Source organism: Rhinoderma darwinii, chromosome 3, assembly GCF_050947455.1.
Source record: "Rhinoderma darwinii isolate aRhiDar2 chromosome 3, aRhiDar2.hap1, whole genome shotgun sequence".
In the NCBI taxonomy this organism is placed as follows: domain Eukaryota; kingdom Metazoa; phylum Chordata; class Amphibia; order Anura; family Rhinodermatidae; genus Rhinoderma; species Rhinoderma darwinii.
The window spans coordinates 113,736,822-113,763,403 of record NC_134689.1 but is presented as its reverse complement, the minus strand read 5'-3'; positions in this window follow the sequence as shown (position 1 = coordinate 113,763,403).

The following is a 26,582-nucleotide window of genomic DNA, read 5'->3' as shown; positions in this document are numbered from 1 at the left end:
GGCCACATGGCTGAAGAAAAGGGGCCCGCCGGGCTGCCGTCTGCCCCCTTCAGACTGTCGGCCCCTCCTCGCATCCCTCGCGGGCTCCCCCTTGTAACAGTCGCGGCCCCCCCCCTCATCGGACCCCCCTCGCAACGCTCAAGGCCCCGCCTGCAGACCTGTCGTAACTTCAGGAACTTGACGGGAAAGATGCAGCATGAGAAGCAGATGCTCCTTGTGGAGATCCCGTCCCCCAGTCAGCTCCTTCTCTACAAGCTGACTGGACCTGAAGGCTGGTGACTGTCCCCCCCTCTCCATCCTGCTTCCCATTACTCCTGACCCCACTTGTAGAATATATAAAGTTTTTTAAAATGTTTTGGGTTTTTTTTCGTTTTCCTAGAGGGTATTTTTGCAGCGATTTTCGCAATCGCGGCAAAAATTGCACAGTTTTGCCGCAATTATATAAAAATCATGGCAAAACCGCGTGATTTGTGCCGTGATTATGAAAATTGCATAAAAAAAAGGATACAAAACATAAAAAAATAGTGCTGTTAGGCTATATTCTCACAGTGCGGTCAAATCACGTTTTTGCTGCGATTTTGCAAGAATTGTGGCAAAAAAAATGGGATTTGGCCGCACTGTGTAACTAGACTAAGGCCTTATTCAGACAGCCGTGTTTGTTCCGTGACATACGGAGCGTGTATCAGCTGTAGTTCCCAGGCCGACAATTTATGGAGCCGGACTCCCAGCATCACAGATATCAATGCTGCTGGGAGTCCCTGCCTCTCCGCGGGAATACTGCCCCATACTATAATGATGCTTTCACAGACAGAACCGATAAAAGCACAGGGACATATACAAAAACACCGAAAAAGGCCATACTTACAAATGGACACAGCCAGGTCAGAAATGCTGATGAAAGGGCGAGCAGGTGCTTTAAATAATAATAGCCACTCCCACTAGTCTTGAGGGGAGTGGTGTGTGGTGCATGGGATGTGTAGTAAGAAATAATAAATGAATAGTGTGTGTGCAAGTGTAATACTATAAGTGAAATATAGGGGGCAGTAATGAGTGAAGTGCCTCAATAGAAATAAATGGATAATGGGGTGCAAGTGAGTGAAACATGGAGGGATAGTGTGTACGTCATGAGGCACAACGTGTATAGCCAGGTAGAAGCCTATTTGTGACGCCTTGATAATTCATAGAGCGGGCTACCCTGCTTGCTATGCCAAACAACAACACACCATGCTCTCCCAGCATCAAAGACCCGGCTGTGTCCAAGAGAAGCGAATATACATAATAATGAAAAATACCTGGGGTATTGGTAATCATTTTGGCCAAAAGGACGCAAGCTCGCAATCCACGACAAGGATCCCCAGACTTGCGAGTCCCTAACTCCTAAACTGGAACAGAACGTTCCTGATGCACAAACAGAAAATGCTTTCAGTACGGGACCGGGGACAGTATTCCCACGGGAAGGGAGGGACTCCTATGATTATAGATAACATGCTAGAAACCGGGCTCCCTGAACTGTGGTCTGTCCTGGAAATATGGCCAATACACGGTCCGTATATCAGACCGAACATGGACGTCTGAATAAGGCCACTTGTCTCCTATTTTTGGTGCAGATTGCGCACTGAAAATTCACTACAAATAACAATATAAGGCTATATTCAGATGAACGTGTGTGAAATCAGCCGTGAATAATGGCCGTTTTTAGACTTGAGTCTATTGAGGGATCCATGATAATTGCCAAAAATGGGAGATGTCCTATTTTTTTACAGGCCCTTCACACGGTCCGTTAAAGCAACAACCATGTGAATAACCCCATAGAAATACATGCAGCCATTAAAAAAAAGTCCTTCACACGGACGATTAACACGTTAGTCTGAATAAGCCCTAACTCATGTGAATGGGGTTTGTCAAAACCTCATGCACGTGCAGCAGAAAAACAATCTGCATGGAATTTATGATGTGCTGCTGATTTATAACCCCTTAACGCAATATCATGTAACTGTACGTGATAAGGGTTAGGTATGTATTGGAAGCATACTGTAAAGGATGTGCCAGGCACTACGTCTGTGGATACTCCCAGGATTAATCAGTCGACACCTGAGGCCAGACCTCTTAGACTGACACCGGCTCCCACCAATCAGGGTGGCAGGCTCAGGAGTGGGAGAGCCTATCGCGGCCTGGTCAGTCGGAGTTAGCTCCGCCCCCTGTCCATTTATACCTGCCGTTTTCTCTTCTTCATTGCTTGTTATTCTTCTTGGATTCCTGGCCCCACTGCTGCCTTGCTCCAGCCTGCTCCAGCCTGCTCCTGCCGTGCTTCTGCTTTGCTTCAGTTCCCGCTTATCCTGCTTCGCTCTGCCCCTGGCTTGCTTCCTGCCCCGTGCTCTGCATTTGTATACTCCACTACATCCTGATCCTGACTGGCTCGTTCACCACTCCGTTTCCTCACGGTCTTCCGTGGGCTACTGCCCCTTCCCTTGCTTGTTCCCTGTTTGTATCCCCTTGCACTTAGTCAGCGTAGGGACCGCCGTCAAGTTGTACCCCGTCGCCTAGGGCGCATCGTTGCAAGTAGGCAGGGACAGGGCGGTGGGTAGATTAGGGCTCACTTGTTCCCTTCACCTCCTTCCTGCCATAACATAATAACAAGCCCATACCTAGTCTACCATTTCTCCTACGCTGACGCTATCATGGACCCCCTTGAGACCCTGACCCAGCAGATGCAGGGCCTCTCCCTACAGGTCCAGGCCCTGGCTCAGAGGGTCAACCAGTCTGACGCTGCCATAGTAGTACCCCTCACCTCACCTCTAGAACCCGACCTCAAATTACCTGACCGGTTCTCAGGGGACCGTAAGACTTTTCTCTCCTTACGGGAGAGTTGCAGACTTTACTTCCGTCTAAAACCTCACTCCTCAGGTTCCGAGAACCAGCGGGTGGGTATCATTATATCCCGACTCCAGGAAGGGCCCCAAGAGTGGGCTTTCTCCTTGGCTCCTGACGCCCCTGAACTTTCCTCCGTCGTTCGTTTTTTTCCTGCCCTCTGACTCATTTACGACGAGACTGACAGGACTGCCTTAGCCGAGAGTCAGCTGGTGACCTTACGTCAGGGTAGGAGACCTGTTGAGGAATACTGTTCTGATTTTAGAAAGTGGTGCGTAGCTTCTCGGTGGAACGACCCGGCCCTAAGGTGCCAGTTTAGGTTAGGATTATCTGACGCCCTGAAGGATCTGCTGGTTAGCTACCCCTTTTCTGACTCCCTAGACCAGGTTATGGCCCTAGCAGTACGACTTGACCGACGTCTCAGGGAACGTCAGCTTGAACGTTTCAATGTGTTCCCCTCTGACTTCCCTGCGATTCCCCCCGAGGTCCCGTCTCCTCGCTCTTCCACGGAAGACTCGGAGGTACCTATGCAACTCGGGGCCTCCATGTCCCCTCGACAACGTAGAGAGTTCCGCAGGAAGAATGGTCTCTGCTTCTATTGTGGGGGTGACAAGCATCTACTGAACACCTGTCCCAGGCGCAAGAATAAGCAGCCGGAAAACTTCCGCGCCTAAGTGATCATCGGGGAGGTCACTTGGGCGCACAGGTATTTCCCGTTAATATGAAACGCAATAAAATTTTGCTTCCCTTTCAGGTCTCGTTTGCTGGCCGGTCTGCCACTGGCAGTGCCTTCGTGGATTCTGGCTCATCTGCTAATATCATGTCTGTGGAATTTGCTATGTCTCTAAAAATGCCTTTTATTGATTTGCCTTATCCTATCCCTGTGGTAGGTATCGACTCCACTCCTCTTGCTAATGGTTATTTTACTCAGCATACTCCTGTTTTTGAACTCCTGGTTGGCTCCATGCATTTGGAGCAGTGTTCTGTACTGGTGATGCAGGGATTATCGTCCGATCTGGTATTAGGTCTTCCCTGGTTGCAGCTGCATAATCCCACGTTTGATTGGAATACTGGGGATCTCATCAAATGGGGTAGTGAATGCCTGACGTCATGTCTTTCTGTTAACTCCATTTCTCCCCGGGAGGAGGTAAACACGCTTCCTGAGTTTGTTCAGGACTTCGCTGATGTGTTTTCTAAGGAGGCCTCCGAGGTGTTGCCCCCTCATAGAGATTATGATTGTGCCATTGATTTGGTGCCTGGTGCCAAGCTTCCTAAGGGTAGGATATTTAATCTTTCATGTCCTGAACGTGAAGCTATGAGGGAGTATATCCAAGAATGCCTGGCCAAGGGTTTCATTCGCCCCTCGACTTCTCCTGTAGGTGCTGGCTTCTTCTTCGTGGGGAAGAAGGATGGTGGTCTTAGGCCGTGCATTGACTATCGGAACTTGAATAAGGTCACAGTAAGGAACCAGTACCCACTTCCTTTGATTCCGGATCTTTTTAATCAGGTTCAGGGGGCCCAATGGTTCTCTAAGTTCGATCTACGGGGGGCATATAACCTTATCCGCATCAAAGAGGGGGATGAGTGGAAGACTGCGTTCAACACGCCCGAAGGTCATTTCGAATACCTGGTCATGCCCTTTGGGTTGTGTAATGCCCCTGCCGTCTTCCAGAATTTTATTAATGAAATTCTGAGAGATTACCTGGGAAATTTTCTTGTAGTGTACCTTTATGACATACTGGTGTTTTCCAAGGACTGGTCCTCCCACGTGGAGCATGTCAGGAAGGTCCTCCAGGTCCTCCGGGAAAATAATCTGTTTGCGAAAACCGAAAAATGTGTATTTGGGGTACAGGAGATACCATTTTTGGGTCAAATCCTCACTCCTCATGAATTCCGCATGGACCCTGCCAAGGTTCTGGCTGTGGCGGAATGGGTCCAACCTGCCTCCCTGAAGGCGCTACAGTGTTTTTTGGGGTTCGCTAACTATTACAGGAGATTTATTGCCAACTTCTCGGTCGTCGCTAAGCCTCTTACGGACCTCACTCGCAAGGGTGCTGATGTCCTCCACTGGCCTCCTGAGGCCGTCCAGGCTTTTGAGACCCTCAAGAAGTGCTTTATCTCGGCCCCCGTGCTGGTTCAGCCCAACCAAAGGGAGCCATTTATTGTGGAGGTTGACGCGTCCGAGGTGGGAGTGGGGGCCGTCTTGTCCCAGGGTACCAGCTCCCTCACCCATCTCCGCCCCTGTGCTTACTTCTCTAGGAAGTTTTCGCCCACGGAGAGTAACTATGATATTGGCAACCGCGAACTTTTAGCCATTAAATGGGCTTTTGAAGAGTGGCGTCACTTCCTGGAGGGGGCCAGACACCAGGTAACGGTCCTTACTGACCACAAGAATCTGGTTTTCCTAGAATCTGCCCAGAGGCTTAATCCTAGACAAGCTCGATGGGCGCTATTCTTTACCAGATTTAACTTCTTGGTTACCTATAGGGCTGGGTCCAAAAATATTAAGGCTGATGCACTGTCACGTAGTTTCATGGCCAATCCTCCTTCTGAGGAGGATCCTGCTTGTATTTTACCCCCTGGTATAATCGTTTCTGCCACTGATTCTGATTTAGCCTCTGACATTGCGGCTGATCAAGGTTCAGCTCCCAGGAACCTCACTGGGGACAAGCTGTTTGTCCCCCTGCAATACCGGCTAAGGGTACTCAGGGAAAACCATGACTCCGCACTATCTGGTCATCCTGGCATCTTGGGTACAAAACACCTCATTACCAGAAACTATTGGTGGCCTGGGTTGCCTAAAGACGTTAGGGCTTACGTCGCCGCTTGTGAGGTTTGTGCTAGGTCCAAGACCCCTAGGTCCCGACCTGCGGGCTTACTACGTTCTTTGCCCATTCCCCAGAGACCTTGGACCCATATCTCCATGGATTTTATCACCGATTTGCCTCCATCTCAGGGCAAGTCGGTGGTGTGGGTGGTAGTAGACCGCTTCAGCAAGATGTGCCACTTTGTGCCCCTTAAGAAACTACCTAACGCCAAGACGTTAGCTACTTTGTTTGTTAAACACATTTTGCGTCTCCATGGGGCCCCAGTCAATATCGTTTCTGACAGAGGGGTACAATTTGTTTCCTTATTTTGGAGAGCTTTTTGTAAAAAGTTGGAGATTGATCTGTCCTTCTCCTCCGCCTTCCATCCTGAAACTAATGGCCAAACGGAAAGGACTAATCAATCCCTGGAACAATATTTAAGGTGTTTCATCTCTGACTGTCAATTTGATTGGGTCTCATTCCTTCCCCTCGCCGAATTTTCCCTGAATAACCGGGTCAGTAACTCGTCAGGGGTCTCCCCGTTTTTCTGTAATTTCGGGTTTAATCCAAGGTTCTCCTCCGTTTCTCCTGATTGTTCCAATAATCCCGAGGTAGAGGACGTTCATCGGGAATGGCGCACAGTCTGGGCCCAGGTTCAGAAGAACCTAGAGGCGTCCCAGAGCGTACAAAATATTCAGGCGGATAGAAGACGTTCTGCTAACCCCCGGTTTGTCATCGGGGATCTGGTGTGGTTGTCGTCTAGGAACTTGCGCCTTAAGGTCCCGTCCAGGAAGTTTGCTCCCCGATTTATTGGGCCTTATAAGGTCATTGAAGTCCTCAACCCTGTATCCTTCCGTCTGGAGCTGCCCCCATCCTTTCGCATACACGACGTCTTTCATGCCTCCCTCCTTAAACGCTGCTCCCCGTCCTGGTCCCCCTCGAGGAAACCTCCTGTTCCCGTTCTCACCCCTGAGGGGGTGGAATTCGAGGTGGCCAAGATTGTGGACAGGTGGATGATCCAGGGCTCCCTCCAGTACCTGGTCCATTGGAGAGGATACGGGCCGGAGGAGAGGACTTGGGTACCTGCTCGAGATGTTCACGCTGGGGTATTAGTCAGGAGGTTCCACTTTCTTTTCCCCACTAAACCGGGTCCTCTTAGTAAGGGTCCGGTGGCCCCTCATAAAAGGGGGAGTACTGCAAAGGATGTGCCAGGCACTACGTCTGTGGATACTCCCAGGATTAATCAGTCGACACCTGAGGCCAGACCTCTTAGACTGACACCGGCTCCCACCAATCAGGGTGGCAGGCTCAGGAGTGGGAGAGCCTATCGCGGCCGGGTCAGTCGTAGTTAGCTCCGCCCCCTGTCCATTTATACCTGCCGTTTTCTCTTCTTCATTGCTTGTTATTCTTCTTGGATTCCTGGCCCCACTGCTGCCTTGCTCCAGCCTGCTCCAGCTTGCTCCAGCCTGCTCCAGCCTGCTCCTGCCGTGCTTCTGCTTTGCTTCAGTTCCCGCTTATCCTGCTTCGCTCTGCCCCTGGCTTGCTTCCTGCCCCGTGCTCTGCATTTGTATACTCCACTACATCCTGATCCTGACTGGCTCGTTCACCACTCCGTTTCCTCACGGTGTTCCGTGGGCTACTGCCCCTTCCCTTGCTTGTTCCCTGTTTGTATCCCCTTGCACTTAGTCAGCGCAGGGACCGCCGCCAAGTTGTACCCCGTCGCCTAGGGCGGGTCGTTGCAAGTAGGCAGGGACAGGGCGGTGGGTAGATTAGGGCTCACTTGTTCCCTTCACCTCCTTCCTGCCATAACACATAGAGCGAGCTCACAGGCTGAGCTCAATCCATACACAGCGGGTGAGGGCTGTGTTACGCAGCCGACACCTCACTACAACGGGCGGAATCAAAGATCACTTTGATTCCGGCGGTTTAACACCTTAAATGCCGAGGTCAATCGCGACTGCAGCATTTAAAGTGTTCGAATCCGGGGGGCGCCCCCTGAAAAAGCCATCACGCCCCCCCCCCCCCCTGCGGAACATTCAGCTGTTAACAACGGCTGTTATAGCAGCCTGGGGGCCTAATGAAAGTCCCCAAGTCTGCCATCTTTGTACTCCTTTGAAGCTCTGCCTCCGGCAGGAGACTGTCAGAATTACGATATACAGCAATACATTAGTATTGCAGTATATCATGCAGTGGATGATCATTGTAGTGGATCGCTGCTTCAAGTCTCCTAGGGGGACTAATAAAAAATTAAAAAAACAGTCATGTAATAAAGTTTTTTATTATGTTCCAAAAAAAATAAAGTATTAAAAAGTTTAAAAAAAAACCTTTTCACATTTTTGCCCTAAATCTATGTTAAAAAAATAAAAAAGTTAATATAACTGGTATTGCCGCGTCCTTAAAAGTCTAAACTATCACAATATGTCGTTATTTAACCGGCTGTGTGAATGCTGTAAAAAATATATATATAAAACACGCAAGTTGCTGATTTTTGGTCACCGTAGCTCTCCAAAAAAGTGATTGAAAAGTTGCATATACCCCAAAATGCTATAAGTGAAAACTACAGCTCGCCTCGCAAAATTTAAGCCCTCACATCGCTAAATTGATGGAAAAATTAAAAAAGTTATTGCTCAGAACATGGCGACACAAAACATTTTTTTAATTTAGCAAATAGTTTTATTTTTTTAAAAGTGGTAAAACATAAAACAGAAAACATATAAATTTGGTATCGCCGTAATCCTATCAACCTGTAGAATAAGGTGAATTTGTAGTTTTTACCGCCTGATGGATGCCGTAAAAACAAAACCCCCCAAAAGAATGGCGTAATGTTTTTTGCCCATTTCACCCAACAAATATTTTTTTCAGCTTCCCAGTACATTATGCGGTACAATAAATGGTGCCATGAAAAACTACAACTTATCCCACAAAAAACAAGACCTCATACCTGCAGAGGCGACAAGCCTTCTTTACTGTATGGAATAGTCTACCGCAGGAGCTGGTCACAGCAGGGACAGTAGATGGCTTTAAAAAAGGGTTAGATCATTTTCTAGAACAAAAAAGTATTAGCTCCTATGTGTAGAAATTTTTCCTTCCCTTTTCCCGTCCCTTGGTTGAACTTGATGGACATGTGTCTTTTTTCAGCCGTACTAACTATGTAACTACAGTGGAGGAAATAAGTATTTGATCCCTTGCTGATTTTGTAAGTTTGCCCACTGTCAAAGTCATGAACAGTCTAGAATTTTTAGGCTAGGTTAATTTTACCAGTGAGAGATAGATTATATTTAAAAAAAATAAGAAAATCACATTGTCAAAATTATATATATTTATTTGCATTGTGCACAGAGAAATAAGTATTTGATCCCCTACCAATCATTAAGAGTTCAGCCTCCTCCAGACCAGTTACACGCTCCAAATCAACTTGGTGCCTGTATTATAGACAGATGTCTCACATGGTCACCTGTATAAAAGACTCCTGTCCACAGACTCAATTAATCAGTCTGACTCTAACCTCTACAACATGGGCAAGACCAAAGAGCTTTCTAAGGATGTCAGGGACAAGATCATAGACCTGCACAAGGCTGGAATGGGCTACAAAACCATAAGTAAGACGCTGGGTGACAAGGAGACAACTGTTGGTGCAATAGTAAGAAAATGGAAGACATACAAAATGACTGTCAATCGACATCGATCTGGGGCTCCATGCAAAATCTCACCTCGTGGGGTATCCTTGATCCTGAGGAAGGTGAGAGCTCAGCCAAAAACTACACGGGGGGAACTTGTTAATGATCTCAAGGCAGCTGGGACCACAGTCACCAAGAAAACCATTGGTAACACACTACGCCATAATGGATTCATATCCTGCAGTGCCCGCAAGGTCCCCCTGCTCAAGAAGGCACATGTACAGGCCCGTCTGAAGTTTGCAAATGAACATCTGGATGATTCTGAGAGTGATTGGGAGAAGGTGCTGTGGTCAGATGAGACTAAAATTGAGCTCTTTGGCATTAACTCAACTCGCCGTTTTTGGAGGAAGAGAAATGCTGCCTATGACCCAAAGAACACCGTACCCACTGTCAAGCATGGAGGTGGAAACATTATGTTTTGGGGGTGTTTCTCTGCTAAGGGCACAAGACTACTTCACCGCATCAATGGGAGAATGGATGGAGCCATGTACCGTCAAATCCTGAGTGACAACCTCCTTCCCTCCACCAGGACATTAAAAATGGCTTGTGGCTGGGTCTTCCAGCACGACAATTACCCGAAACATACAGCCAAGGCAACAAAGGAGTGGCTCAAAAAGAAGCACATTAAGGTCATGGAGTGGCCTAGCCAGTCTCCAGACCTTAATCCCATCGAAAACTTATGGAGGGAGCTGAAGATCCGAGTTGCCAAGCGACAGCCTCGAAATCTTAATGATTTACAGATGATCTGCAAAGAGGAGTGGGCCAAAATTCCATCTAACATGTGTGCAAACCTCATCATCAACTACTAAAAATGTCTGACTGCTGTGCGTGCCAACAAGGGTTTTGCCACCAAGTATTAAGTCTTGTTTGCCAAAGGGATCAAATACTTATTTCTCTGTGCACAATGCAAATAAATATATATAATTTTGACAATGTGATTTTTTTTAATTTTTTTTTATATAATCTATCTCTCACTGGTAAAATTAACCTAGCCTAAAAATTCTAGACTGTTCATGTCTTTGACAGTGGGCAAACTTACAAAATCAGCAAGGGATCAAATACTTATTTCCTTCACTGTATGTAACTATGTAATATGGCGATATAGACCGTAAAATAAAAAAAATTATAGCTTTTGGAAGATGGGGAGAAAAAAACAAAAGTGAAAATCCTAAAAATTGCTGAAGGGTTTAAATCAGCTGCATGCCTATTATGTTGCAGATTTGAAACGTGTTTAATCCTTTAAAATGTAAAGGGTTAATTTGCTGAAAATCCCTAGAAAATTCTGGAACGCACACATTGAGGAATTTTGTGCACAAAAAGTTAAAATCTGCACCTAAGGCCGGATTCACACGAGTGTTGCGCATCTCGGACGTGAAAAACTGTAGTTTTTGACGTCCGAGGTGCATCCGTGCTCAGCGCTGCGGGACGCAAGGTCACGCATCCCCCATAGATTAGAGTCTATGAAGGGATGCGTGAAGCGTGAAAAAATAGGACATGTCCTATTTTCTCATGGACCCTTCACACGGTCCGTTGAAACAACGGCCGTGTGGGCAGCCACAATGAATTACAAAGGTCCGTGTGACGGCCGCTGTTTCAACGGCCGTCACATGGACATTTAACACGTTAGTGCAAATAAGACCTAATAGTGCGTTTTTAGGTGCGGTTTTTACATTTTAATGCGGAAATAGGTGCAGGTTTTATTCTGCAGATTTTTTTTTTTTAAACTAGTCAGAAACAATTCGCAAGCAGAAAAAAAACACAAGATAAATTGACATGTATCATATTTTCAAATACGCACCGCAGGTCAATTTTTGTGCAGAAAATGCGACATGTAGATGAGATTTCTTGATCTCATTTACTTTGCTGGTACTGTATTAGGCACGTTCACACGTGGCGGAATTGCTGTGGAATTCCGCTGCGGACAGTCCGCACTGGAAATCCGCAGCAGACAGTCTGCCCATTGGTTTCCAGACCTTTTTAGTTATCTTCGTGCAGACATTGCGGACAACTCCGCTGCGGACCATAGGCTGCGGTGCGGAATTTGGTGTCGGCAGCATACACTGGCTGTTGCAGACGTATAGTGGACTTGATGCGTACTCGTGGCGGAAATTCTCCATTGACTTCAATGGAGTTGCAAAATTATGCAATGAAATCCGCAGAGGTTATGTGTGTTGCGTTGCGGATTGCTTTCCCCAATAGGTTATTTCATCATTCTGGCTGGACCTATGTGTTTCGAGGTCTATAGCCAGACTGAGATGGAATGTTTTAAAAGACAGCAGGAAGTACTCTTCACCTGAATCTGCAACGACTAATCCGCAGCATTTTACTTCACATTTTAGGCAGAGGCGCAACGGAATCTGCAACGCAGATTATGTGCGGCATTGATGCGGACAGTGTCTGCAGAAATCTGCCACGTCTGAACATGCCTTTATACTGCGGATTTGCCACACGAAAATCCCCTCGACAAATTTACACGTAATAAGTATCGTGTGCGTTTGGCCTGACAGAGTTTTTTTTAACTCCCCCTAAGGCTCCGTTCACACATGTTTGATTTGATACGGATTCCGAGGACATGCCGATGATTCTACATCCCATGCATATGAGGTTTCCGCAACCCAGTTCACATGCTTAGAAAAATTTTCCACGTGTATTTTTATCTGCACCATGAAAAGAAATCCACCAGAGCAATAAGTGGCATGCGACTTATATTACATGGAAAAGCCGAGGATGAGCAACTTTGAATGACAATGGGCCTTGTTCACACCGTTTTTTGCAGGCAGAAAAATCTGCCTCGAAATTCCTTCAGGCTTTCTCTGCCTCCCATTGATGTCAATGGTAGGTCAGAGACGGAAATGCCCGAAGAAAGGGCATGTCGCCTTTTTTTCTCGCGAGCGTTTTTTTCCGCTCATGGGAAAAAAACGCCTTTGACTCCCGTTGAAATCAATAGGAGGCGATTTCGGCTGTTTTTGAACAGGGCCTTATTCTTGTGCAGATCTGCTACACACTTGTGGCACATCTGAGTCAGAAATCAAAAGGGTAAGGGTATGTTCACACGCAGTGTTTTTAGGCGTATTTCAGGGGGGGGGTTTACGCATTGAAAAACGCCTAAAAAAACGGAAGCTGAACGTCTACAAACATCTGCCCATTGAAATTAATGGGAAAAACAGCATTTAGTTCATACGGGGCGTCTCTTTACGCCTCTGTTTTAAGAAATGGAGTGTAAAAAGACGCTCCGTAAAAAGAAGTAGCATGTCACTTCCTGAGGCATTTTTTGGAGCTGATTTTCCTTTGAACACTATGAAAAACACCTCAAAAAATTTTCAGACGTTTTTGACTCCGGGTATGTGCACAAGACAACGCAAAATACGTCTAAAATTACGGAGCTCTTTTCAGGAGAAAACAGCTCCTGAATTTCAGACGTTTTTACAAGTGCATGCATTTACATACATACATAATTGGAGCTGTTTTTCAATGGATTCAATGAAAAACGTCTCCAATTACGTCACAAGAAGTGTCCTGCACTTCTTTGACGCGGGCGTAATTTTATGCGTCATCTTTTGACAGCGACGCGTAAAATTACAGCTTGTCTGCACAGAACATCATAAGACCCTTTGCAAGCAATGGGCAGATGTTTGCCGATGTATTGGAGCCGTCTTTTCAGGTGTAATTTGAGGCATAAAATGCCTCCATTACATCCTCACAAGCGCTTCCCCTCCCTTCCCCCTTCACATCATGTTGTTGCCCTAAGTTTATCGTGTACGTCAGGAAATCTCCTAACGTACACTATAAACAACGTAGACGATAATTCACAAGGCTCCATTATGTCCTTTTAGCCTACGTCGGGCTGGTAGACGTTGCTTTACCTTATTTTTGAAGGATGGAATAGTGTAGTAGACTTTGTTATTCCGGAGTCCCCAGGCAGAGAATCACAAGTTTCCTTCACTGTAATTGACATCAGCACCAAAATCAGTTAATGCGTGTAATATACAAACGTGAGCGCCACACTTTCCATCGCCCACCCCCAGTAATGGAGGGGGGGCAGACATCTTGGCTGTATGGGGCCCAGAAATTCCTGATGGTGGCCCTGATTGTATACAACATCTAGGTGTAGCCTATGTATAGCTGTATTCTTATGGGATCCACTATGTGATTTTATCCCTTATGTTCTGTTCATTAATAAAAGATTTGATATTTTTAATATTTATACTGAATAGTGCATGACTCCTTCTTCTTATGTTTACAAACCAACATACTGTAGATTGCAAAATGAAAATATAAGCCATTTCACTTAGCAATAATCTTAATATCATTAGACATACTAGGAATACATCATTTGATGTACACACTGAAGTTTGTCAACTGTCAACAATCTACTGAAGATTTAGTAGTTTCATGCAGTTTAAGGTCCCATGCACACGAACGTAAAAACGCCCGTAATCACGGGCCGTAATTACGGGCCCATAGACTTCTATTGGCCTACCGGTACCTCCCCATATACTTACGGGAAGGTGCCCGGGCCGTTGAAAAATATAGAACATGTCCTATTTTAGGCCGTAATTTGGCACGGGCAGGCACATAGAAGTCTATGGGGCTCCCGTAATTACGGGTGACTACGTGTGTGCACCCATAATTACGGGAGCGTTGCTAGGCGACGTCAGTAAATAGTCACTGTCCAGGGTACTGAAAGAGTTAACTGATCGGCAGTAACTCTTTCAGCACCCTGGACAGTGACTTTCGAACACAATATAAATCAAGGTGTAAAAAAAGTTCATACTTACCCAGAACTCCCTACTTCTTCCTCCAGTCCGGCCTCACGGGATGACGTTTCAGCCCATGTGACCGCTGCAGCCAATCACAGGCCAATCACAGGCTGCAGTGGTCACATGGACTGCCGCGTCATCCAGGGATGTCGGGCTGGATGTCAAGAGAGGGACGTGTCACCAAGGCAACGGCCGGGTAAATATGAATTTCTTTTACTTTTACCTCAGAAAGGGCTGCCCCTTCTCTCTATCCTGCACTGATAGAGAGAAGGGTCTGCCGATTAGTGCAGTGCAATTTTGCATCGAAAACGTGCCCGTAAATACGGGTGCAATCTTGGTGACACTACTTGGTGGTAAATACTGGTGCAATACGGGTCGAATACGTGTGACACCGGACCCGTATTTATGGCAGTATTTACGGGAGGGAAAAAATAGGCAGCGCCACAGGGGGACCAAAGCTCCTAAGGGCTCATTCAGACGAGCGTAAAACTCGTCCATGTGCTGTGCGTGAAAATCACACACAGCACACAGACCCATTGATTTCAATGGGGCCATTCATACATGCTGGAGTTTTCACGCAGCGTTTGTCCGTTGCGTAAAACTCACTGCATGTCCTATATTGCTGCGTTTTTCATGCACCTATGCACCCATTGAAGTCAATAGGTGCGTGAAAACCACGCACCGCACACAGATGCACATCTGAGTGCGCTGCGTGATTTACGTATGAATTCGTTTAAAAAAACAAAAGATGTGTTTTGCGAGTGCGTGAAAAACGCATGCCACTCGCAAAGCACACTGATACAGAACGTAGCACACACGGACAAGATTTACGCGCGTTTTTCACACACAGGAATCTGATACACTCGTGTAAATGTAGCCTGAGGGTATGTGCACACAACCTATTTTCCGTATAATGGTGGCGTTTTACGCCTCGAATTACACCTGAAAAGACAGCTCCAATACGTCGGTAAACATCTGCCCGTTGCTTGCAATGGGCCTTACGATGTTCTGTGCAGACGAGCTGTCATTTTACGCGTCGTAGTCAAAAGACGGCACGTAAAATTACGGCCGCGTCAAAGAAGTGCAGGACACTTCTTGGGACGTAAATGGAGCCGTTTTTCATTGACTCCAATGAAGAACAGCTCCAATTACGTTCGTAAAAGATGCAGCGAAAAATGCGTACACTTGTAAAAACTTCTGAAATTCAGGAGATGTTTTCTCCTGAAAACAGCTCCGTAATTTCAGCAGTTTTTGGCGTTGTCGTGTGCACATACCCTAAGTGAGATGGATGCAGCCCTACTCAAAGAGGTTTTGAGATTGCTTGTATTTCAGAAATAGCTCCACTTTTGTCCCTTTTCTGTGCCTGGTATTGCAGCTTAGCATATTCATATTGATCGTTGAGTAAGTCTGAAAAAAATCTAGCGATATTCAATTTTGTGAATTGAGAGAAAAATAAAAATATTTAAATCCAGGGTCAACCTAGAATCATTTCTCTCCTATCTAAATGCTTATAATTTTACCCTACCACTGTGTTATAACAGGCCACTGGCCGCAGCGCACGCCTGTATGGCTAACATCCCACTCCTCGCCGCTACCGTCATCTTCATAGAAGCACAGGTCTATGTTAGCTGGTCTGTGCTCAGCTCGAGGCTGATCACCCATGATTATTTAAACCTGATCAGAACTACCACACTAGCAACAATGTTCTTTGGATCCTGTCCATTTGTGAAGGTGTTTGCTGTCTGGTATTTTGGAGATGTCCTGGACTGTTTCCAGATACTCCTTTGGGATTGCTGCCTTCCCTGACTTTTATCCATCTTATTGTGTTGCATAAAGTCTGCCAGTCCTAACCTTCGATTTGTACAGCCTCACTTCGAAAATACCATCTGCAAGTCATCAGCGGTTGCTGTTGGAGGCTATACCTGGGACCTGACCTGGGGAATACCTGTCCAAAGTCTATACCCCTGTAACATTGGGGGACTAAATACCCAAAATAAGAGGGGAAGCAACATGGCCCAAAAATGCCTCTAGTGACCAACAGGGACTTATACATATATTTGCTACATAATTGGTGTACTGCATCTATAAGCGCTATTGTCCCACTGTTATTTCCTATTGCTGTTGCGGTTCTATTCTTATTCCCTCCACTACAGGTGGCATTTGTACAACTGTTCATTGTCTGACAAGGATGGGAGAAGATACGTTATGCTGCATGGGCTAAGAGGGTGATTGATCCAGTTACATATTTCATCTTGTTTCATTATACAATATTTATTTGAGGCAAAACAATGTGCTTGGCTTGTGTACTCATCTAAATTAATGGTGTGGGAATGTACAGCGTGGATGCCGTTTTGGGCTGCATTGGTTGCTCTCTAACCAGGTGATGGCGTATGTGCATGCATGCATCATCACAACTGGGGGCATCGCGGGACTATGAAAGAACGGTTAGCCTGCCAGTCCAAGTTCAGTGTTGGGAGGAAGCTGGCATGACATGAGCTGTGTACTGTGGATCAAAAGTGAGGTGATGTTGCGAGAGGGGAAAGGCTTAAAGGTGGTTTCCAGGCTCGGGGCTGACTTTTATACTGATAACCTATCCATAGGAAGGTCATCAGTATATGATTGGTGGGGGTCCGACACCTGAACCCCACACCGGTCAGCTGTTCCAGCTGCCTCCGGTCACCGGAAGTTTTGCAGGGGTTGGCACTGAAAGCAGATTGTTCTGACCGCTGTATAGCGGCCATGCGGGGATACTGCAGCTCTGCTGCACGGCCGCTATACAGTGGTCGGAGTCTTCTGCTTCCAGTACCGACCCTGCATAACCTCTGTGCCCAGAGGCAGCCGAAACAGCTGATCGGTGTGGGGTCTTGGTGTCGAGCCCCAACTGATCATATACTTTCCGTTTGCATCACCAATGATTTCAATGGTGACGAATCCGGTGCAAATGATTTCCATTTGTCACCGTTGTGTAAGGGTTCCATTGTTTTGACAGAATGAGTAGCACAGTCTACTACGGTATTCTGTCAAAGTGTCAGAACCCCTACGTAGATGTGAACGAAGCCTTAGACATCTTTCTCTTTCTTTCTACCTTTCAGCTGGTAATGGAGGCTCACAGGTGTATAACTGCTAAGCCAGGGACTGTTGCGATCTAAGGGGTTAATGTTAGGTGGGTAGTCTTCCCTCCCTCCTTTGTTAGTGAGTCAGGATTGTAGGGGAGGAGGGCGTTAGGACAGTGAGGGGGGTCGGGTTATGCTAATGGAGAGTAGTATATAGGGTCACTCACCTCTTCCGTCGTCCTCTTTTGGCTGAATTTTCCCTCCCTCCCTCCCTCCCTTTTAGCATGATGGTGGTGGTGTTTTTTCATTGGTATTTTTCTGTATTTCATTATGTTACAGTTTGTTTTCTTGTATATAAAAAAAAAATTAAAAATAAAAAGAAGAGGACAACACCAACTGTAAAGGATACCATGCCAAAAAAAAACAAAAAAAGGGATATACACAAGAGAACTGTGCTTCTCATTTAACGAGGTTATCTTATGCTTTTCTTTGTGACACGGTGGTGTCTTGCTTGGTGTAATTTTGTATGTTGTTTGTTTCATGTCACAGCCGGCGGTATTAGTAGGGTATTTACCTACATGTCCTTGGAACAGGCAGGCGTACAGGTTGTTCATTGACCTTTGTTAAGGTCATTTAGAGTTTTATATTTTGATAAGATTAAACAAATGTTATTTTATTATTTATTCAAATTAATAAAGCTGTGGCTGACCCTCGGGTCAACCCCACATTCAAAGAAGTTAAAGGCAATATGTCCCGAATTTTTTTTTTTTATATAAGATTGGTTTTCGTTAGATATTTAAATACATTTTATTTATTTGTGTTGTTGTGTTTTACGATTTTCGACACATACAGTGATGGAATACGGCACACACATCCCCATAGAGAATGCGAACGGGAGCCGTTCCATTCACTATAGCGTACGGGGTCTGTGTGGGAGCGGTGAATGCGCCGCTCTCACACAGTCCAAATGGAATGTCTCCGGCCGAGCAACATCCGGCGCCATTGTCTTGTGGACCGGAAGCCGCGGCCGAACAGTAAGATGACTACTTCCGGTCGTGGCTTCCGGGCATGTGTTCAGAAGCAAGCGGAGGGAGCAGACGGACCGGAGGGAGAGGCGGCAGCAGGAGCAGGTAAGTCATGTTTGTGTATGTTTTGTGTTATAACCACTGTATGTAAGCCTACTATACTGTATATTTGCTCAAAAAATGGCGGCACACAGTGTAGGAGGTTTGAACATTCAGGGTATGTGCACACGCTAGCTGGCTTTTACGGCTGAAATGACAGACTGTTTTCAGGAGAAAACAGCTGCCTCGTTTCAGCCGTAAAAGCTCCTTCTCATATTATGCGAGGCGTCTGTGACGCTCGTAAATCTTGAGCTGCTCTTCATTGAGTTCAATGAACTCAACAGTTTTTGGGTAAAATTTGAGCCAGAATTCTGCTGCATTTTGCTTTGTTAGGCCTCATTCACACGAGCGTATCAGATTTACGCACGTGAAAAAATTGCATGAATCGGGTCCGTGTGTGTTGCGTTATGCATCAGTGTGCTTTGGCGAGGGGCGTGCGTTATTAACGCACTCGCAAAGCACATCGTTTTTTTAAATTATTATTTTCAATTGAATTGATGCGCAAATCACACACCGCACACGCATGTGCGGTGTGTGGTTTAAAAGCACCCATTGACTTCAATGGGTGCGTAGGTGCGCGATGACGCACCAATAAAGGACATGAAGTGTGTTTCATGCAACGGTCTGCTGCGTGAAAAATCACACGTGTGAATGGCCCCATTGAAATCAATGGGTCCGTGTGCTGTGCAGTATTTCAACGCACAGCACACGGACGTGATTCCTGCTCGTGTGAATGAGGCCTAAATCTTCCCCCCTGTATATCATTTACAGTGCAAATAAAACTGATAAATTTATTATGGGCTTGATTACAGAAAATATATCCACTGTAAGAACACCTGCAGATTGAATGGAATTAAATTACCTGTACATTCTCGGTACGTCCTAATCCAATGTAATCTGTTAAACAGAGTCTATTGTGAGATTATTTGCAAGTCAAAGCAGCAACAAACAAGCGCTTATAACACGCGCAGGACGAAAGACGTAGAACCATAAACATTTACAGATATAATATGATATACTGGAAACGGTTATCATTAAATATTATGAGGCCTCAGGGATTACTAATTATTTACATTGGATTATGTTATAGACACACTGAAGAAGAATAATATAAGGGTCATGTTTTTAAAAGGTAAAAAATGGCTTTATCATTAGCTGATGTTTTTAGTTGGTGTTAGGGGTGTACATATCAGCTGTATTGGGGCTCTTGAAGAGAGGGCACAGCCCTGAATGGGTCACGTCTTCTTTGCTATTTGGTGCTGGGCAAAACTGCAGAGCTGGAAAACAAGGAGTGCGGAATAGGTCAAAGGGTTATGGAAAGTGCATGGAGGGGAAACAAACACTAGCCCTTTATGTTCTGGGCGGCACCATAATGGCCCTAGTTTGATCTTTACTATGAGGCCCCCCTCCCTTCTATGTAGGCCACTGGCTAATGGGATATAAATACATTTATAATAGAAAATCATGATGTGCCTATTAAAGGTAATACACAAAATACAATACAAAAGCACCAACAATAGGATAGATGTTACATATTAATCTAGGGCAGTGCTGCCACATTATATTCCTTTTATAAGGCAGTAGGTTTGAAATATTTTATACAAATGTGATATAGTTATACCGACGCAAAAATACAGAAGAATACAGACAAGAGAAAAACATGATCAAATAATCAAAAATAATATAATCAAGTATCACTGCATAAACCGGTTATAAAATTATAATTTAAAATCATTAAATACCAAAAGAATGTGCGGACAAGATTATAAATACAGGTGTATTATAAAAAAAAATATTATATATATATATATATATATATATATATATATATATATACACTAAATAAAATGATAAACAAATATTTATATCTATTTCAAAACAATAGATGCACTTAAACATATTTTAATACCAAAATTGATTAAATATTCTGAAACGTTAGAGACATCTTGCTGTACTTAAAGGGTATTTGCCACTTACCATATGTAACACTTGGTACCCCCCTCTTTGAATCAATATGGAGAACCAATCTGTATTACAAGGACTGCTGTTCATCTGAATGGCCACATGTAAATATACATTTTGCCTGTAGTGGAAAAGTGTCTTGCTGGCCGAGGCCAATTCCGGAAAAAGCCGCTGTTTAGGCTGGGTTCACACAACCACATTAACGTCCGTAATGGACGGACGTATTTCGGCCGGAAGTCCCGGACCGAACTCAGTGCAGGGAGCCGGGCTCCTAGCATCATAGTTATGTACGATGCTAGGAGTCCCTGCCTCTCCGTGGAACTACTGTCCCGTACAGAAAACATGATTACAGTACGGGACAGTTGTCCTGCAGAGAGGCAGGGACTCCTAGCGTCGTACATAACTATGATGCTAGGAGCCCGGCTCCCTGCACTGAGTTCGGTAAGGGACTTCCGGCCGAAATACGTCCGTTCATTACGGATGTTAATGTGGTCGTGTGAACCCAGCCTTACCGGGGGTATCTGGGGCAGCTCCCATATGAAAAGGGTTGTCTGTAATGACACAACCGCTTTAACCCCTTCCTGCTACGGCCAGTTTTGACCTTCCTGACAGCCTCATTTTTCAAATCTGACGTGTCACTTTATGTGGTAATAACTTTGTAATGATTTTGCCTATTCAAGCGATTCTGAGGCGGTTTTCTCGTGACACATTGGACTTTATGTTAAAATTTGGTAGATACATTCAGTATTTAATTGTGAAAAATGACAAAATGTAGCGAAAAATTTAAAGAATTTGCATTTCTATAAATTTAAATGCATCCGATTGTAAGACAGATAGTAATACCACACAAAATAGTTGTTAATTAACATTTCCCATATGGCTACTTTAGATTGGCATAGTTTTTTGAACAAGGCTTATAACTTTTAGCAGAAATTTCAGGAAAATTTCAAAAGGCTATTTTTTCAGGGACTAGTTCAGTTCTGAAGTGGCTTTGAGGGGCCCATACTTTGCAAACCCACATAAATCACCCCATTTTAAAAACTGAACCCCTCAAAGTATTCAAAACAGGAATTAAAGCAAAGTAGATGGGGAAATTTGCAAATTTCATTTTTGTTTCAGAAATTAATTATTAATTCATTTTTTCCTGTAACACAGAAGGTTTTACCAGAGAAATACAACCAAAACTGTATTACCCAGATTATGCAGTTTTTAGAAATATCCCTCATGTGGCCCTAGTGTGCTAATGTACTGAAGCACAGGCCTCAGGAGCAAAGGAGCACCAAGTGGATTTTGGCGCCTTCTTTTTATTAGATTATATTTTAGGCACCATGTCAGGTTTGAAGAGGTCTTGTGGTACCAAAACAAATAAAACACCCCAAAAAAATACCCCAGTTTGGAAACTACACACCACAAGGAATTCATCTAGGGGTGTAGTGATCATTTTAACCCCACAGGTGTTTCATAGATTTTATTAGAATTGGGCTGTGAAAGTGAAAAATTAAATTTTTTCCAATAAAAATTAGAATTTTTTAACTCCCACGAAAATTAAAGGAAAAAAGCACCCCTAAATTTGTAAAACAATTTCTCCCAGGTACAGCAATACCCCATATGTGGTCATAAACGTATGTTTGTACACACGGCAGGGCTCAGATGGAAAGGAGTGACATTTGACTTATTGATCTCAATTTTAGCTGTAATGGTTTGTAGAGGCCATGTCGATTTGCAAAGCCTCAGTGGGGCCAAAAGATTGGAAACCCCCACAAGTGACCCCATTTGCGAAACTGCACCCCTCAAGTAAATTATCTAGGGGTATAGTGAGCATTTTGAAAAGTTTTTTTGCAGAAATTATTGGAAGTAGGCTGTGAAAATAAAAATATAATTTTTTTCCAATAATATGTAGGTTTAACAATTTTTTTTTCCTTTCCACAAGAACTAAAGGAGAAAAGGCACCCCAATATTTGTAAAAACAATTTCACCCGAGTATAGCAATAACCCATATTTGGTCATAAGCTGTTTAAACACACGGCTGTTTTTATAATTTGTTCGAAATAAATAAACACTACACAGTGATGGCATTCACCAGTTAAAGTTATTACATTTCCTCTACCTATCCGGACTACTTTTTCTTGTACATGTGTCAATGTAAAGTACGTAAGCACTAGTCAAGATACAATTGTATCATAATTATAAACTGCTAAAGAGTGAAACAAATCTTATATTGAGGGTTACGTTGTAACAAAAACAAATTCACGATGGTACCCATCCAGTGAAAAATACACAATACCCCTTTTGCGGTCATAAACTGCTGTTCATAAACACGGTAGGGCTCAGAAGGGAAGGAGCACCATTTGGCTTTTTGAATGGTTTCTGGGCACCATGTCGCATTTGCTGAGCCCAGTGGAAACACCCCAAAAGTGACCCTTTTTAGGAAACTGCACCCCTTGAGGAATCATCTAGGGGTATAGTGAGAATTTTGACCCCAACATTTTTTTGCTGAATTAATTAGAATTAAGCCGTGAAAATGAAAAATTTAATTCTGGTATTTCAGTTTATAATGTGGGGGCATATGTAATCTGTGAGGAGTAGATCATGGCATAATAAGAGATGGTATGATAATAGGGTAAATAATAAAATTATCCATAGATGTGTGTTACGCTGTGAAGCAATCCGTTATGCACAGGCCAGAGTTGCACTGATAAACGGTGTCCTTTCTTATCCCCCTCTGCACCTTTTGGGGACTTTCCCTCCTTTGTAGTTTGGGAAATTTTGCTGGGAAAGTGTTGCCCTGGTATAACACGGGCGCCCTCGCTTCCAGCAGTTCTGCTATGTCCCTTCCCTTCCTAGTTCCTAAATACCAAGGCCCTGAAACGGAAGGAATGTTCCCCTCTGGGCTGCGCATCGGGATGTTTTTACTAGTGCTATAACTTTTTAATTTTTTTGGTTGACGGAGCTGTGTGGTGGCTTGTTTTTTGTGTGACAAGCTTTAGATCTTATTGGTACGATTTTTGGAACACATACCACTTTTTGATCACTTTTTATTTCATTTTTTGAAGAGGAAATTACCAAAAACAAGCAATTCTGAAACAGTTTTCTATTGGTTTTTTTTTTGCATTCACCATGCGCCATAAATTACATATTTACTTTTTTCTGTGGGTCAATACGATTACGGCAATACTACATTTTTGATCGCTTCTTTCATGTATTGCAGCTTTTGCACAATGAAATCACTTTTTTTTTTTTTTTTAAATCATTTGTTTTTTGTGTCGCAATATTTTGAGAGCCATAACTTTTTTATTTTTCGTGGACAAAGCTGTGTCAGGGATTTTTTTTTTTGCAGGACGGGCTGACATTTTTATTGGTACTATTTTTGGGTAAATGTGACTTTTTTATCACTTATTACATTATTTGGGAGGAGCGATTCTGGTGTTGTTTTTCATATTTTTTTCTACAGCGTTCACTGCTGTAGAAACACTGGGATAAATAACATAATAGTTTAATAGTTTGGGTAGTTAGGGACGTGGCGATACCAATTATGTATAGTTTTTTTATTTTTTAAGTTTTTCCCAATAAAAAGCAATTTTGGGTTTTTAACTTATTTTTTAACAACTTTTTTATTAACTTTTTTAACTTTTTGATTCCCTAGGGGACTTGAAGGTCTGTAACATTGATCGCTAATCTAATACACTGCAAAATATACGTAGTGCAGTGTATTAGAACTGTCCGTTATACGCTGAAAGCTTATGAGGACCTGCCAGAGGCGGGTCCTCATAGACTTCCATGCAAGGCAGACAGGGAGGCCATTGTTAGGTCTCCGGTTGCCATACCAACCATCGGCATCCCAGCGATTGCATCGCTGGGGTGCCGGTGGCTAAAATCCCATCCAATGCAGCGATCCCTATTGAGCACAGCATATGAGGAGACTAGCTCCGGTCCTGGCCATTACAGCAGGGTGTCCGCTGTTACATACAGCTGACACCCGGTGGTGATGGTGCGGGCTCCGCTTCTAAGCCCGCACTATCACCGCAACGTAATAGTACTGCGGTTTGCGGGAACCCTTTCCCGACAGCGCCATATATATACGGCGGATGTCAGGAAGGGGTTAACAGTGGATAACATGTAGGACAAGTTGTTAGCAGCAGGAATTCTTCAGCACCATAATGCTTCAACAGTAAATACGCAGCAAATTCCACAGTAATATTACTGTAGCGGATTTTTTGTGACTTATTTGCTGTGGATTTGTGTATAAAATTTCTCATAGCAATTGAAGTTGATCATAAAATTCTGAATTAAAAATCTGCAACCCATACAGAAAGTGCTGTGGAAAGTATTTCCACAGCAAAAAAAAATTTGCATGGAAATTTAAACCATGTATGTATTGAGGATTTTGTTTCCGCCATAGGAAAATATGGTGTTAATTTTTCATAGCTAATTTTTCCACAACGAAAATTACACGAAATGTGACAGCAGCCTTAACCCCTTCCCGCTGTGGCCACTTTTGACCTTCCTGACAGAGCCTCATTTTTTAAATCTGACATGTTTTATTTTATGTGGTAATAACGTCGGAATGCTTTTACCTATCGAAGCAATTCTAGGACTGTTTTCTCGTGACACATTGGAATTTATGTTACTGGCAAAATTTGCTCTATACGTCACTATTTAATTGTGAAAAACACCAAAAACTAGCGAAAAATTGCAAAAATTAGCATTTTTCTCAATTTAAATGTATCTGCTTGTAAGACAGGCAGTTATACCACACAAAATTGTTGCTAATTAACATCCCCCATATGTCTACTTTAGATTGGCTTTTAGGGCCTTATATATTAGAAAACCCCAATAAGACACCCCATTTCAAAAACTTCACCCCTCAAAGTATTCAAAACAGCATTTAGAAAGTTTCTTAACCCTTTAGACGTTTCACAGAAATTAAAGCAAAGTAGAAGTGAAATTTACAAATTTCATATTTTTTTGCAGAAATTAATGTTAATCCATTATTTTTGTAACACAGAAAGTTTTACCAGAGAAATAAAACTCAATATTTATTGCAGTTTTAGGAAATATCCCACATATGGCCCTAGTGTGCTACTGGACTGAAGCACCGGCCTCAGAAACAAAGGAACACCTAGTGGATTTTGGGGCCTTATTTTTATTAGAATATATTTTAGGCACCATGTCAGGTTTGAAGGGCTCTTGCGGTGCCAAAACAGTGGAAATCCCTCAAAAGTGACCCCATTTGGGAAACAACACACCTCAAGGAAATTATCTAGGGGTATAGTAAGCATTTTGACCGCACAGGTTTTTTTTTTACAGAAATTATTGGAAGTAGGCCGTTAAAATTAAAATCGACATTTTTTCAAAGAAAATGTAGGTTTAGCGATTTTTTTTCTCATTTCCACAAGGACTAAAGGAGAAAAAAGAACTGCAAAATTTGTAAAGCAATTTCTCCCGAGTAAAACAATACCCCACATGTGGTCATAAATGGCTGTTTGGACACAGGGCTTAGAAGGGAAAGAGCGCCATTTGGCTTTTGGAGCTCAAATTTAGCAGGAATGGTTTGCGGAGGCCATGTCACATTTATAAAACCCCAGAGGGGACAAAACAGGGGAAACCCCCCACAAGTGACCCCATTTTAGAAACTACACCCATTGAGGAAATTATCTAGGGGTATAGTGACCGCACAGGTTTTTTGCAGAAATTATTGGAAGTAGACCCTGAAAATGAAAATCTACATTTTTTCAAAGAAAATGTAGGTTTAGCTAATGTTTTCTCATCTCCACAAGGACTGAAGGGGAAAAAGCACTGCAAAATTATTAAACCAATTTCTCCCGAGTATAACAATATCCCATATGTGGTCATAAATTGCTGTTTGGACACACGGCAGGGCTTAGAAGGGATAGAGCGCCATTTGGCTTTTGGAGATCACATTCAGCAGGAATGGTTTGCAGAGGCCATGTCACATTTGCAAATCACCTGAGGGGACGAAACAATGAAAACGCCCAAAAAGTTACTCCATTTAGGAAACTACACCCCTTGAGGAATTAATCTAGGGATATAGTGAGCATTTTGACTCCACAGTTGTATGATAGAATTCATTATAATTGGGCAGTGAAAATAAAAACAATCCCTTTACATCAATAAGACGTAGCTTTAGCTCAACATTTTTCAATTTCTCAACAAATAAAGGGAAAAAAAGAACCCAACATTTGTAAAGCAATTTCTCCAGAGTACAGCAATACCCCATATGTGGTCATAAATTGCTGTTTATGCCCACAGCAGGGCTCAGAAGGGAAGGAGCGGCAGTTGGCTGGATTGGTTTCTGAGCGCCTTTGGGAAC